Consider the following 14321-nt stretch of genomic DNA (forward strand, 5'->3'; position numbering starts at 1 on the left):
GGGCGCCTGTAGTCCCAGCTACTCGGGAGGCTGAGGCAGGAGAATGGCTTGAGCCTGGGAGATGGAGCTTGCAGTGAGCCGAGATCGCACCACTGCACTCCAGCCTGGGCGACAGAGCGAGACTCCGTCTCAAAAAAATAAATAAATAAATAAATAATAAAAGCTTATAACTAAAACAACAGTCCCAGTCTCCAGAGGCAATCATTTTGAACTCTTGGCTGTTTAATCACTTACCTCCCTATGTCCGAATAATTAGCTTATATTGTTGTTTTTTCTTTTTTTTTTTTTTGAGACAGGGTCTCACACTGTTGCCCAGGGTGGAGTACAGTGGTGTGATCACAGCTCACTGCAGCCTTAAATTCCTGAGTTCAAGCAATCCTTCCCCCTCAACCTCTTGAGTAGCTGGAGCTATAGGTGCATGCTACCGTGCCCATGCCCAGCTTTTTTTTTTTTTTTGGTAAAGACAAGGTTTCACTATGTTGCCTAGGCTGGTCTCAAACTCCTGGACTCAAGCAATCCTCTCACTTTGGCCTCCCAAAGTGCTGGGATTACAAGCATGAGCCACCATGCCTGGCCACTGGTTCTTGATTTATCAATTTTGGACAGAATCTATTGACTTATTTATTTTTATGTTTCATTTAGAGACAGGATCTCACTCACCTAGACTACAGTGCAGTGGTACAATCATAGCTCACTGCAGCCTAGAACTTCTGGGCACAAGTGATCCTCTCATTTCAGACTCCAGAGTAGCTGGGACTACAGGCATACACCATCATGTCCAGCTAAGCTTTTTATTTTTGTAGAGTTGTCGGTGGTGGGGGGGAGCCTCTCTATGTTGCCCAGGCTGGTCTTGAACTCCTGGCCTCAAGCCATCCTTCTGCCTTGGCCTCCCAAAGTGCTGGGATTACAGGCGTGAGCCACCATGCCTGGTCAAATTAGTTCGATTCTTGGCTAATAAAATACAGCTTAGTCATTTTTAATCATGAAGATTTTTAAAGAGCCTTTTAAACTTTTTGGAAATTTGAAATGTAGCCAAATACTCCCTCAGGTGTAATCAACAGCACCAGCCCTTGAGCTCCTGTATAACACAGAGGTACTGATTTTTCCACCCTTTATACTGCCTCAATTTCCATGATCCATACTCCATACCCTCTCTCCCATTTTACCATTTCCCTAACCTACATTTCTCTATCTTTCAGTACTTGCTGAATCACACCTGCAAATTCCTTCAGGCCTTATCTCCTTTCAGATGTTCTCTTTGGGCCCCACCCTGTCTGTATCTATCTCTAGTTTCGCCTTTGGCCATTATATTTAGATGATCTGTTTATGCATCTACCTTGCCCCACTAGCTGTAGATTTAGTTATATCTACATTGTTCCTGGGAGTAACTTGTACACTTAAACGTGGAGGACGGAGCTTAAAAATAATGTTTGTTGAACACTTCATCTTGATATTGAAGGAGTATTCCATGGTAGAGTAAGAGGGGTAGCAACCTCACATTGCTTCGAGTAGGGGTGAGGGCAAGGAAGTGGGGGGAAAACATGATCTATTTCTTTCCTTTTCTTTTCTTTTCTTTTTTCTGATGGAGGAGTCTTGCTCTGCGCCCTCACCCAGCCAATATGATTTCTTTCTTCTTTCTTTCTTTTTTCTTTCTTTCTTTCTCTCTTTCTCTTTCTTTCTTTCCTTTCTTTCTTTTTCTTTCTTTCTTCTTTCTCTCTCTCCTTCCTTCCTTCCTTCCTTCTTTCCTTCCTTCCTTCCTTCCTTCCTTCCTTCCTTCCTTCCTTCCTTCCTTCCTTCCTTCTTTCCTTCTTTCTATAGTGAAAACTGTCTTTATTTTTATTGCCTTTTATTTTCAACAGTGATTACTTGAACTTAAAAAAAAAAGAGCGGACTTTATTAACTAATGGTTACTGAAAAGCCAAACCTTTCCAGCCCACTTCATATTCTCTTTTAACCATTTCAGAACATGATCTATTGCTTATCCTCCTACTTTCTAGCAGCGTCTGTTTACGGGGGATTGCCTGTGGCACACACAGCTCCTGCTCATGAGACAAGGTGAAGAAGCCTCATCTATTGTGTGTGAAGCACAGACCCTGAGGTCAGACAGTCTTGGGCTTGAAATTAAACTTGGATGTTAATTGCCTGCATGGCTTTGGACAAGTTACCAAGTCCTTCTGAAGTTTAGTTTCTTCATCTGAAAAATGAGGATAATAGCAGGCACCTTTTAGGGCTGTTGTAAAGATTTTTAAAAATATGTATAAAAGGCCAAGCACAGTGGCTCACACCTGTAATCCCAGCACTTCGGGAGGCCAAAGTGGGCGAATCACCTGAGGTCAGGAATTCGAGACCAGCCTGATCAACATGGAGAAACCCCGTCTCTACCAAAAATACAAAATTAGCTGGGCGTGGTGGCACATGCCTGTAATCCCAGCTACTTGGGAAGCTAAGGCAGGAGAATAGCTTGAACCCAGGAGGCAGAGGTTGCAGTGAGCTGAGATTGTGCCATTCATTGCACTCCAGGCTGGGCAGCAAGAGTGAAGCTCTGTCTCCAAAAAAATATATATATATATTATATATATGAAAAATGTATATATAAATGAAACTCCATCGCTACTAAAATATATATATATGTATAAAGTAGTTGAAATGAAATAATGACTAGTCTTCTAAGTTAGGAATGCTTTGGGCTGCAATTAACTAAAGAATCTTCCTGCTTAGCTACAAGTTTATTTTTCTTGCAGAAGAAGAGGTCTAGATAAGCAATTAATAGCTTTGTTTTAGCTGCCATCACCGACCTAGTTTATTCCTCTTTCTGTTCTGCTATCCATCCTTTTGCCCTCATATTTTTCACTTCATGGTCTCTAGGTGGCTACTACTCCTCTGTAAGTTCCACACAGGAAGAAAATGAAAGGAGCTGCTCCAGCTGCAACTATCCTCTTTCAACAGGAAAGCACTAATTATCAGAAACACCACACTAAGGTCTCACTGGCCAAAACTCTGTCTCAGAGCTATCCCTATCTTTGAGGGAGAAAGGGAAACTGGGATCGCCAGCTACTATAACAGAAGGCAAAGAAAGGAGAAGAGAGTTAGTAGTGATGTTGAGTGAGCCAGGCTGCAGTGATGTCCGCCACACTATCACTTATTGATAGGGTGGCCATATGTCCCAGTTTGTCAGTGCAACCCCGGTTTACACCTGTTGTCCTAGTGTGATTGTTATTATTATTTTTTGAGACAGAGTTTTGCTCTTGCCCGGGCTGGAGTGCAAAGGCGTGATCTCGGCTCACTGCAGCCTCTGCCTCCTGGGTTCAAGTGATTCTCCTGCTTCAGCCTCCTGAGTAGCTGGGATTACAGGCATGTGCCATCACGCATGCTCAGCTAATTTTGTATTCTTAGCAGAGATGGGGTTTCTTGGTCAGGCTGGTCTCAAACTCCTGACCTCAGGTAATCTGCCCACCTCGGCCTCCCAAAGTGCTGGGATTACAGGCGTGAGCCACCACGCCCGGCCAGTAGTAGTTATTAAGACAGCTAGAACACAACCGTAAGATACACAACAAGTCAAGTTTACATGCAGTGATTGCCTGTGTGGTACAGGCAGGAGGTACACTGAGTTTACAAGGGAGAGAAATGAGTATGAATTGACAAAGAGTTGAGGTCAGCTGGTCTGGATGGAGAGGAAATACATGGGGAAAGTGTAACACCAAGGCGAGAGAAGTAACTGGGTTGGACCCAGTTTAAAATACGCAAAAATGGCTGGGCGCGGTGGCTCAAGCCTGTAATCCCAGCACTTTAGGAGGCCAAGGCGGGTGGATCACGAGGTCAGGAGTTCAAGACCAGCCTGGCCAACATGGTGAAACCCCGTCTCTACTAGAAATACAAAAATTAGCTGGGCATGGTGGCAGGCGCCTGTAATCCCAGCTACTCGGGAGGCTGAGGCAGGAGAATCACTTGAACCCAGGAGGCAGAAGTTGCAGTGAGCTGAGATCTTGACACTGCACTCCAGCCTGGGCAAGAAGAGTTAAACTCCGTCTCCAAAAAAAAAAAAAAAAGTGGTGTAATTTGTGTTTGTGTATTTACTATCACTGATAGTTCCAATGGCTTTTTTTTTTTAGATGGAGTCTCACTCTGTTGCCCAGGCTGTAGTGCGGTGGCTTGATCTCAGCTCACTGTAACCTCCGCCTCCTGGGGGTTTAAGAGATTCTTCTGCCTCAGCCTCCTGAGTAGGATTACAGGCACGTACCGCCATGCCTGGCTAATTTTTGTATTTTTAGTAGAGACGGGGTTTCACCATATTGGCCAGGCTGGTCTCGAACTTCTGACCTCAAGTGATTCGCCCGCCTCGGCCTCCCAAAGTGCTGGGATTACAGGCATGAGCCACCACACCCAGCCTGATAGTTCCAATGGTTAATTCAAAAACAAGGCACAGTCCAGGCGTGGTGGCTCACGCCTGTAATCCTAGCGCTTTGGGAGGCCAAGGCGGGCAGATCACCTGAGGTCAGGAGTTCAAGACCAGCCTGGCCAACTTGGCGAAATCCCGTCTCTACTAAAAAATACAAAAAATTAGGCAGGCGTGGTGGTGGGTGCCTGTAACCCCAGCGACTTGGGAGGCTGAGGCATGAGAATCAGTTGAACCCAGGAGGCGGAGGTTGCAGTGAGCCGAGATGGTGCCACTGCAGTCCGGCCTGGGCAACAGAAAGAGACTCTGTCTCAAAAAAAAAAAAAAAAAGTGACAGCTGGGTGTGGTGGCTCACGCCTGTAATCCCAGCACTTTGGGAGGTTGAGGCGGGTGGATTGCTTGAGCCCAGGAGTTTAAAACCAACATAAGCAACATGGCAAAATCAAATATACAAAATTTAGCCGGGTGAGGTGGTGCTTGCCTGTAGTCCCAGCTACTTGGGAGACTGAGGTGGGAGGATCTCTGGAGCCCAGGAGGTCGAGGCTGCAGTGAGCTGTGATTGCACCACTGAACTCCAGCCTAGGTGACAGAGGGAGACCCTGTCTCAAAAAAAACACAAAAAACAACAACAAAAAAACAAAAACAAGGCACGTCAAAGAATCTTCCTTACTAATTCTCCTGCCTGCTCTTGCTACTATCACTGACTTATGCCATCCCAAGCTGATGCTGGACTTCATGGCAGTGGCCTGTTTCGTAGTGTTAGGTTCCACTGCACACCAGAGGGAGGCAGAAGTGGAATTAGGTGAAACTGGACCCCAGACTGGCCTTGTCACTCACTAGCTCTCTGAGTTTGGACAAATGTCTCATCCTCTTTAGTAATCTCATGAAGGCAGTGAGAATTTTAATATCTATCTTATAGAGTTTGTTGTAATGGTTAAATTAGTCACATAAGCATATGCAGCACAATGTCTGGTGTATAGTAAGTGCTTAATAAAAGTAGCTTTTAGTATACTTTCCCTGTTACATTGAATAAAATGCTAGCAACACTACTCTAACACCAACTAAAACAATGGCTACTTCCAGCTGGGTGTGGTGGCTCGTGCTTACAGTCTCAGCACTTTGTGAGGCCAAGGTAGGGGGGACCACTGGGGCCCAGGAGTCAAGATCAGCCTGGGCAACATAGCAAGACTCTATTTCTACAAAAAATAAAAATTTAAAAAAATGGCTACTTTCAAGTGTCCTTCAAAAAGTGCTACTGCTTTGTGGTTTATATCACCTTTCACAAATGATGTTTTACTTCTTGTTTGCTTATTTTTGTTTTGTTTTGTTTTGTTTTGTTTTGAGACAGAGTCTCGCTCTGTTGCCCAGGCTGGAGTGCAGTCGTGCGATCTTGGCTCGCTGCAAGCTCCACCTCCCGGGTTCACGCCATTCTCTTGCCTCAGCCTCCCAAGTAGCTGGGACTACAGGTGCCCGCCACCACGCCTGGCTAAATTTTTGTATTTTTAGTAGAGACAGGGTTTTACTGTGTGAGCCAGGATGGTCTTGATCTTCTGACCTTGTGATCCGCCCGCCTCGGCCTCCCAAAGTGCTGGGATTACAGGCATGAGCTTCCGCCCCCAGCCAGCTTGTTTTTACTACTAATATTTATTTGGTGCCTACCATATCCTAGGTTGCACTACATACTAGGGAATATTGAAGATATGAAGGTAAATAAGCAGCAGCAGATCAGTCTTAGAGAGGCTAAACGTAATGAAAATATAAATTTATACTCTGTCAGTTCAAAGTGTGAGCAGAGTTCAGTGGAAATAGTAAGATGGAGCAATGAACTCTGGGTAAGTAGAGAAAAGAAAATGCCACTGGGCGGGGTGGCTCTATGCCTGTAGTCCCATTACTTTGGGAGGCCCAGGAGTTCAAGACCAACCTGTGCAACATATTGAGACCTTGTCGCTACTAAAAATTTTTAAAAAATTATCCAGGAGGGGTGGTGCGTTCCTGTAGTCCCAGCTACTTGGGAAGCTAAGGGAGAAGGATTGCTTCAGCCCAGGGGTCGAGGCTGTGGTGAGCCATGATTGTGCCGCTGCACTCCAGCCTGGGTGACAGAGTGAGACCCTGTCTCAAAAAAAAAAAAAAAAAAAAAATATAGGGTTGGGGAGAAAAAAAGAAAATTTAGGAAAGTAAATTAGGAGGCTCTTGAAGGCTAAATAAGAAAAGAGCAAGTGCTAGTCCTGGCCTCCCTGGTGCAGCGCACTCCCTGCCGGCTGCAGCCTGACTCGGCCCCCCAGTCTCCCAAGGCCACTCCCCCAGGCATGGCACAGGGTCTCGCCTCACTAAGGCAGCAGCACAGCACGCTTGACTTCATGCTTGGTACCAAAGCTGATGGTGAGACCATTCTAAAAGGCCTCCAGTCCATTTTCCAGGATCAGGGGATGGTGGAGTTGGTGCACACCTGGAAGAACCATGGCTATTTAGCAACCTGCACAAACAAGAACAGCAGTTTTGCCAATTTGAGAATTTACTCACATGGATTGTGTTGCTGAATCTTCAGAGTTACAATGGTGATGCACAAGGCAAAGAAGAGATCGACGGTATTTTGAACAAAGTAGAATTGAGTCAGGACAGTACTGGGTGGGTAAAACGATTACCACCCATAGTTCGAGGAGGAGCCATCAACAGATATTGGCCCATTACCGACGGGCGCCTGGTTGAATATGACATAGATTGAGGTGGTGTGTGACGAAGATTCATCTTATCAAAATATAAAAATTCTACACTCGAAGCAGTTTGGAAATATTCTCATCCTGAGTGGGGATGTTAATTTGGTAGAGAGTGATTTGGTGTATACCTGGGCCATCATGGGCAGTGGCAAAGAAGATTACACTGGCAAAGATGTACTCATTCTGGGAGACAGAGATGGGGGCATATTGTGTGAAATAGTCAAACTAAAAGCAAAGATGGTCACTATGGTAGAGCTTGATCAAATGGTGATCAATGGATGTAAGAATATGCGAAAAACGTGTGGTGATGTCTTAGACAATCTTAAAGGAGACTGCTTTCAGGTTCTAATAGAAGACTGTATTCTGGTACTGAAGAGGTACACCAAAGAAGGGAGATAATTTTATTATATGATTAATGATTTGACAGCTGTTCCAATCTCCATGTCTCCAGAAGAAGTTTCCACATGGGAGTTTCTCAGACTGATTCTTGACCTCTTAATGAAAGTATTGAAACAGGATGGGAAATACTTTACACAGGGGAACTGTGTCAATCTGACGGAAGCGCTGTTGCTCTGTGAAGAACAGCTGGGGCGCCTGTATTGTCCTGTGGAATTCTCAAAGGAGATCGTCTGTGTCTCTTCATACTTGGAATTGTGGGTATTTTATACTCTTTGAAAGAAAGCTAAACCTTAAAGATGAATAGCGCCTAATCACATGTGCTGCAATAGCCTTCCTGACCTCCATATGCTGTACATGACATCAAAATGAGTCAGGCAATTGATTGTGAATTCCTCAAAGTTTTCCTTTTTTTTAATTATAATTTTTAATTTTAAAAAGCAAATGGAAAATATATATTTTGATGAGCTTAGGGTGTTATTTTTTTGAAAGTCAGCTGAAGGATGGTTAGACAGCACGACGAAGACAGCTAAATACACTGACCCCCCGTGGAATGTGATTTTTGTTCCTTTTTATTTCTCTGTGGGCTTTTGTTTTTGTTTTTGTTTTGGTAGATCTTCAGTTTGGATGTTTGGAGGAATGAACATTGTTGTTTTGTGCTGAAGGAAAGATCTTGATGGTGTTTCTTTCCCCAAGAATTGACTTAGGTATTAAAATTTGGTGCTTTCAAGAGAGAGTTAAAAAGATGAATAGGAATTGCTTCAAATGAATAGGAATTGCTTCAATTAAAATTACAAAAGAGAAAAAAAAAAGAAAAAAGCAAGTGTGGTTGGGTAGAGTGGCTCATGCCTGTAATCCCAGCACTTTGGGAGGCCGAGGCGGGCAGATCACAAGGTCAGGAGTTCGAGACCAGCCTGACCAATATGGTGAAACTCTGTCTCTATTAAAAATAGAAAAATTAGCCAGGTGTGGTGGCAGACGCCTGTAGTCCCAGCTACTCGGGAGGCTGAAGCAGGAGAATCGCTTGGACCAGGAAGCAGAGGTTGCAGTGAGCCGAGATCGCACCACTGCATTCCAGCCTGGGCAACAGGGCGAGACTCCATCTCAAAAAGAAAAAAAAAAAAGAAAAAAAAAAGAAAGAAAAGAAAAGATCAAGTGTGTTCCAGTTAGGGAAAACTGGGTATGTAAAACCACGTGGGCATAAAAGGACATCTTATGATAGGGGAAATAAAACTTAAGGAATAAATAGTATAATTGAAGCAGATCTCAGAACTTTCCTTCAAGGCTGGATATTTAACTGCAAGTCTTTGATCTTTGGGGGAAAGGGACTAGAGATGGTTGGAATCCTGGGTAAACACTGACCTTTTAGTATCCTAGAGGTGAGATTTAATTCACTGCTAATTAGTGTTGGTTTTGGCTCCCCTAGGGAAGTGTAAACATAAAGAAGGCAAGGAGCAGGAACTCGGGCAAAGGCAAGTCCATGGGTGTGTACATTTCCAGAACTACTTGGAGAAATTGAGAAGTGCAAAGAAGGTCTTGAAAATAGAACAGGAATGATGTCTCATGCTTTAAAATAAAGTAAATTGTGCTGGGAGCGACTAACACTTCACACCCTAAAAATAAAAGCAGAGGGAAAATGGAGCCTCTTTTACTGTTGGTGTGATCATTTTAACCTCGGCAGCCTTCCAAGGGAAAACCGTAATCAGGTTGTTTTTATTGTCTGCAGGCTGGAGCAAATGCTGGTTTGTAAACATTGTAATGCCTCCAACTCAGTAGCCTTAGGAATGTGTACCCGCATTTGAGGTATGCTTCACTGGGAGCCCTAAGAGTGTTGTGCAAAAGCAATGGGGCAGCTCATCAAACCCACAATGTTTCAGAAATTTTCCAGGTAGAGAGGTGCTCTGGTTTAGGGGCACATTGAACAAACCTGCTTTTGTTTCAGGAGAAAACACTGGAAAGGGTTTTGCTTTTTTTATTTGGTTGCTTTTAAATTTTTGCCTTTTATTTTTCTTCATAGAACAGTTGTTTGTGGTGATTTTTTTTTTAACCAAAAAAGGATGTTTATGAGAGAAGTATCCATTTCTGTATCTTCTGGTATCCATGCTACCTTTATTTATTTATTTTAATTTTATTTTATTTCTTTTGTTTTTTGAGACACAGAGTCTCGCTCTGTTGCCCAGGCTGGAGTGCAGTGGCATGATGTCAGCTCACTGCAACCTCCACCTCCCGGGTCCAAGTGATCCTCCCACCATAGCCTCCAGAGTAGCTGGGATTATAGGCGCCACCACGCCCAGCTAATTTTTGTATTTTTAGTAGAGATGGGGTTTCACCACGTTAGCCAAGCTTGTCTCGAACTCTTGACATCAAGTGATCCATCCACCTGGACCTCCCAAAGTGCTGGGATTACAGGCATAAGTCACCACACCCGGCCCCATGCTACCTTTAAAAACATCTGAACAATTCAAGTCAATTCAGCCAGTGGTTACAGACTCTTCCCTGGTGCCCAGAATCTGAAATGAGTAAGATCGAGGACCTGCCCCACAGAAACGCACATTACGGTGGGGAGGACAAGTATGTACACAGTAACTGAAACACCAGACAGGATTTGAAGATGTTGGAAATACCAGAGGAAAAGCTGAATTCTGCTTAGGGTATTAGAAAGAGAAGAGACCAGGAGGGGAGGGGAAGGGAGGAGAGGGGAGGGGAGGGGAGGAGAGGGGAGGGGAGGAGAGGAGAGGGGCAAATTTAAACTGAATTTGAATAATAGGTAGAATTTCAACCATTAGATGGTTGTGATAAGAAAAGGAATAAAATTAATCTCTTGTAAAACAAGAATTTAAAACAAATTTTGTGCTCAGTAACAAAGTAAAACCAGTTTTTATTTATTTATTTATCCATTCCATAAACATGTATTGAGTATCTATGAGGTGCCAGGCACTGTTCAGAGATAGAGATACATAAAACATCTTCCCTGCCCTCAGGTGAAGAGAGATGTGCACATAAAAGCTTATACTACAGAGAGTCAATTATCAACAGAGGGGTGCATAAAATACTCTGGGGCACCACGGACTGGAGGGAGTCAGAGACTTCACAGAGAGACTTGGAGGTTCAGTGGGGTATGGGTTGAGGACAACATTATATGCAGGGGGAATGTCATGTATTGTCATGTACAAAGACATAGAAGCATGAAACTGCATGGGATTGTAGGGGAGCCAAGGGGAAAGTTCCCTTTACCCTCTGCAGATTCACTGAAAAGTCACTGACGTGAAGCAGATTAATAGGAGAAAAGGCATGCAAATTTGTTTAACATGTATACAGGGGGGCTTCAGAATTAAGACCCAACCCCCCAGTGAGGTACAGAAGCTTATCTACCATCACGTCTTGATGTTACAGAAAGAATGGGGACTTGGAGCTGGGTGTGGTGGCTCACGCCTGTAATCCCAGCACTTCGGGAGGCCAAGGCAGCCGGATCACTTGAGGTCGGGAGTTCGAGACCAACCTGGCTAACGTGGTGAAACCCCCATCTCTACAAAAAATACAAAAATTAGCTGGGCATGATGGCAGGTGCCTGTAATCCCAGCTACTCAGGAGGCTGAGGCAGGGGAATCACTTGAACCCAGGAGGCAAAGTTGCAGTGAGCCAAGATTGCGCCACTGTACTCTGGACTGGGTGATAGAGCGAGAACCTTTCTCAAAAAAGAAAGAGGAAAGAAAGAAGACTTGGATTCTGGCAAAAGAGATTATTGGGGGGTGGTGGAAAGGAATTCTCTTAAGGGGCAATGAACCAATAGGGAACAGAGATTAACTTGTAAATAGGTCTGTTTGACAGTGAAAGGTTTTGGTCTGCTCAGTTGTGGTTACATTCTTACTCTTGTGGTGGGGAAGAAAAAACAATTGTTCTCCTTGGGTCGGGATCTTAGGCAGATAGGAGCTTCAGCTTTCCCAAAGAAGTTGTCTGTCTAAGATCCACACCCACCAAGGTCTTTGGGAACGACCATGGGGACTGGGGGGAATGTCAGTGAGACCTTGCAGTTTCTTCAGTTCAGCATGTCAATGTATCATATTTTGGAATATTGGCTGCTAAGCCCCAACAGGATGTTTGTGAGACCTCAAGTACTTGGAGACATCTCAAATATAGGGCATATGGAGGGGGGCAAGTGGGAACAGGGGAGATGAGAAATGAAGCTAGAAATAAAGCCAAGAACTAGATCTTGAGGAGCTTTCTAGACCATGCAATGGAAATATAATTTTATCCTATAGACATTTTAATGAAGGACTTTAAGCAGGGCAGTACTATGGTAAAATCTACATTTTGGAATAATCACACAAGTGGTTTGCTGGAGAATGAAATTGAGCTGGGAATAAAATTAAGATGGGAAGTAGGGAAGCCTGCTAGAAGGTTCTTTCAGAGGCACAGGATGGGATTAAGACCATTAGAGTCCATCACCCTTCATCAAACCACACATGCAACTCAAAATTCAAGCAAAGCTAACCATATAAGACTAACAAAAACAAAATTCGGATTTTTCTTAAGATGATTACCTAGATGCATTGAGAAATATATATATTGAATATAAAAGTATTTTAAGACTTTTATTTCCCCCTCTCTTGGATGCCCCTGGTCTGCTGGTGCCTTAAAGCATGTGCATCTCTACCTACTGTGGGATCCCAGGATGGAAATGTAAAAGGATTAGGGTGGTGTGGAAGTGGGAGGATCAACAGGATTGGGTGAGGGGAAGGTAGAGGACAGGAATGGCACCTAGGTTTCCTGCTTGGCCAATGGATCGCACATCATTTCTGGGTTTCTGTTCCTTATCCTTCCCAACACATGACAGAGGTCTCCTCCCAGAGAGGAATGGTCCCAACCTGTTCCTGTTGCAGAGGCCATCTATCCTTTGAGCTTAGTCCAGGCTCCAATAGGGATTTTTAAATACTCTCACGTGAGGACCAAAAAGAAATCCCTCCACAGTCTTTAAAATGCTCAGGACCAGAGTCCGCCTGTAACATACCATGGTTTCAGCACCGTTGTCATGACGCTCCAGAAGCAACCCTGGGGCTCAGGAGAGGAGGGCTCAGCAGGGCTCCCTCATTCCTTCCTCCCATCTCTAGTCCTCCTCCTTTTAGTGGCTCCTGTGTACAAAGATAACCCAGTCCCCTCAGTCACTCTGGGACTGTGGCTCAGTGACAAAAGGAGAAGATGCAGCCTGATAGAGACACCAACTCTAAACGTCTGGGAACAAGGCTCCAGGCAGCAACTAAATATAGCACTGCGATTGCTCCTGAATGTTCTAGAGCCCCAAAGACTCTGTTGGGAAGCATATTCTCACCATGCACTTGGGTCTAGTGTTCATTGCACTGTTTCCTTTCAAGAGCCTCAAAGCCCTAACTTCAAGAGCAAACAAAAGCAAATTTAGAATGTGTACCAGATATATTCTCAATTATAGCTTCAGCTTCCCCTCTGTGTTCGCCCAGGTGCAGAGTACCTCCCATATGTGCAGAGTATGGGCTCCCATATGTGCCATTTACTGTTTTTCATCAATATTTAAGCATCCACCTTTGCCAGAGGGTGTATTCAGGCAACTGGTAACTATGCCACCATTACAACCACTTATTTGGTGCCTGATACCATTTTTTCTAAGTCATCCTATTTCTGGATTCAAAACTTTGAAAAAAATCTCCATTTTTTTCTTCTTTCTTTCTTTTTCTTTCTTGTTTCTTTTTCTTTTATTTTCTTTTCTTCTTTTCTTTTCTTTTCTTTTTTTCTTTTCTTTTCTTTTCTAGATGGGGTCTCATTCATTGTCACCCAGGCTGGAGCGCAGTGGCATGATCTTGGCTTGCTGCAACCTCCACCTCCCAGGTTCAAGTGATTCTCGTGCCTCAGCCTCCCAAGTAGCTGGGATTACTGGCACGCACCGCCACATCTAGCTAATTTTTTTTTCTTTTTGAGACGGAGTCTCGCTCTGTCACCCAGGCTGGAGTGCCGTGGCACATTCTCTGCTCACTGCAATCTCCGCTTCCCAGGTTCAAGTGATTCTCCTGCCTCAGCCTCCCGAGTAGCTGGGATTACAGGCGCCTGCCACCACACCCAGCTTATTTTTGTATTTTTTCAGTAGAGACTGGGTTTCGCCATATTGGCTAGGCTGGTCTTGAACACCTGGTCTTAAGCAATCCTCCCACCTCGGCCTCCCAAAGTGCTGGCATTACAGGCATGAGCCACCACACCCAGCGAAAAATATCTCAGTTTTGGAATGCTGGACTCGACCATCCCAGGCAGCTGAGCCAGTTGACTGTATCAGGGAGGATTTACTTTTACATACATGGTTATCAGAGACAGGCCACATTCCCAGATCACAGTAGAAATATATGCATATTTTTAGCCCTTAAACCAAGAAAATCTGTGTTGTAATTATAAGTAGGCAAAGCAATATCATCATCAACAATAAAAACACACCCAGAAGTATACATGGTAAACGAAAGAACTTGAATTCTCCACTTCTACCCCAATTTCGTTTCCTTCCTTCCTGGCAACAACTGGGCCTTCATTTGTGCAGAACTTTTCTTGAACTTTGCAAGTATCTTTCCTTATTTATGAATAGATGTCCAATTACATGAATAGTGACTATCATGAAGTTCTCAGAAATGTGCCCATTTTGTGGACTTCATGGTTATTTAACTTACACCCTCCTTATCTTCACACTTATAAATAATTCTTAAATTTCAAGCTGAAGTTGTGCAGAGGTGGGGGTAGATGTGAACTGAGAATCAGAAACCTTCTCCATGCATACTTCTGAATATTATTTATGTTCAGGCTGTGATCTT

At 44.1% G+C, this 14321-nt stretch overlaps 1 protein-coding gene and 1 pseudogene across 1 annotated transcript in view; both read left to right on the forward strand.

Moving 5' to 3' along the window:
• The window catches only part of NIM1K (NIM1 serine/threonine protein kinase), an 86277-nt gene that overhangs the window by 4268 nt on the left and 67688 nt on the right, over nucleotides 1-14321 (forward strand). The window lies entirely within an intron of this gene.
• Nucleotides 6553-8267, forward strand: LOC105740036 (annotated as a pseudogene).

Source organism: Nomascus leucogenys, chromosome 6 (assembly GCF_006542625.1).
Source record: "Nomascus leucogenys isolate Asia chromosome 6, Asia_NLE_v1, whole genome shotgun sequence".
Taxonomy (NCBI): domain Eukaryota; kingdom Metazoa; phylum Chordata; class Mammalia; order Primates; family Hylobatidae; genus Nomascus; species Nomascus leucogenys.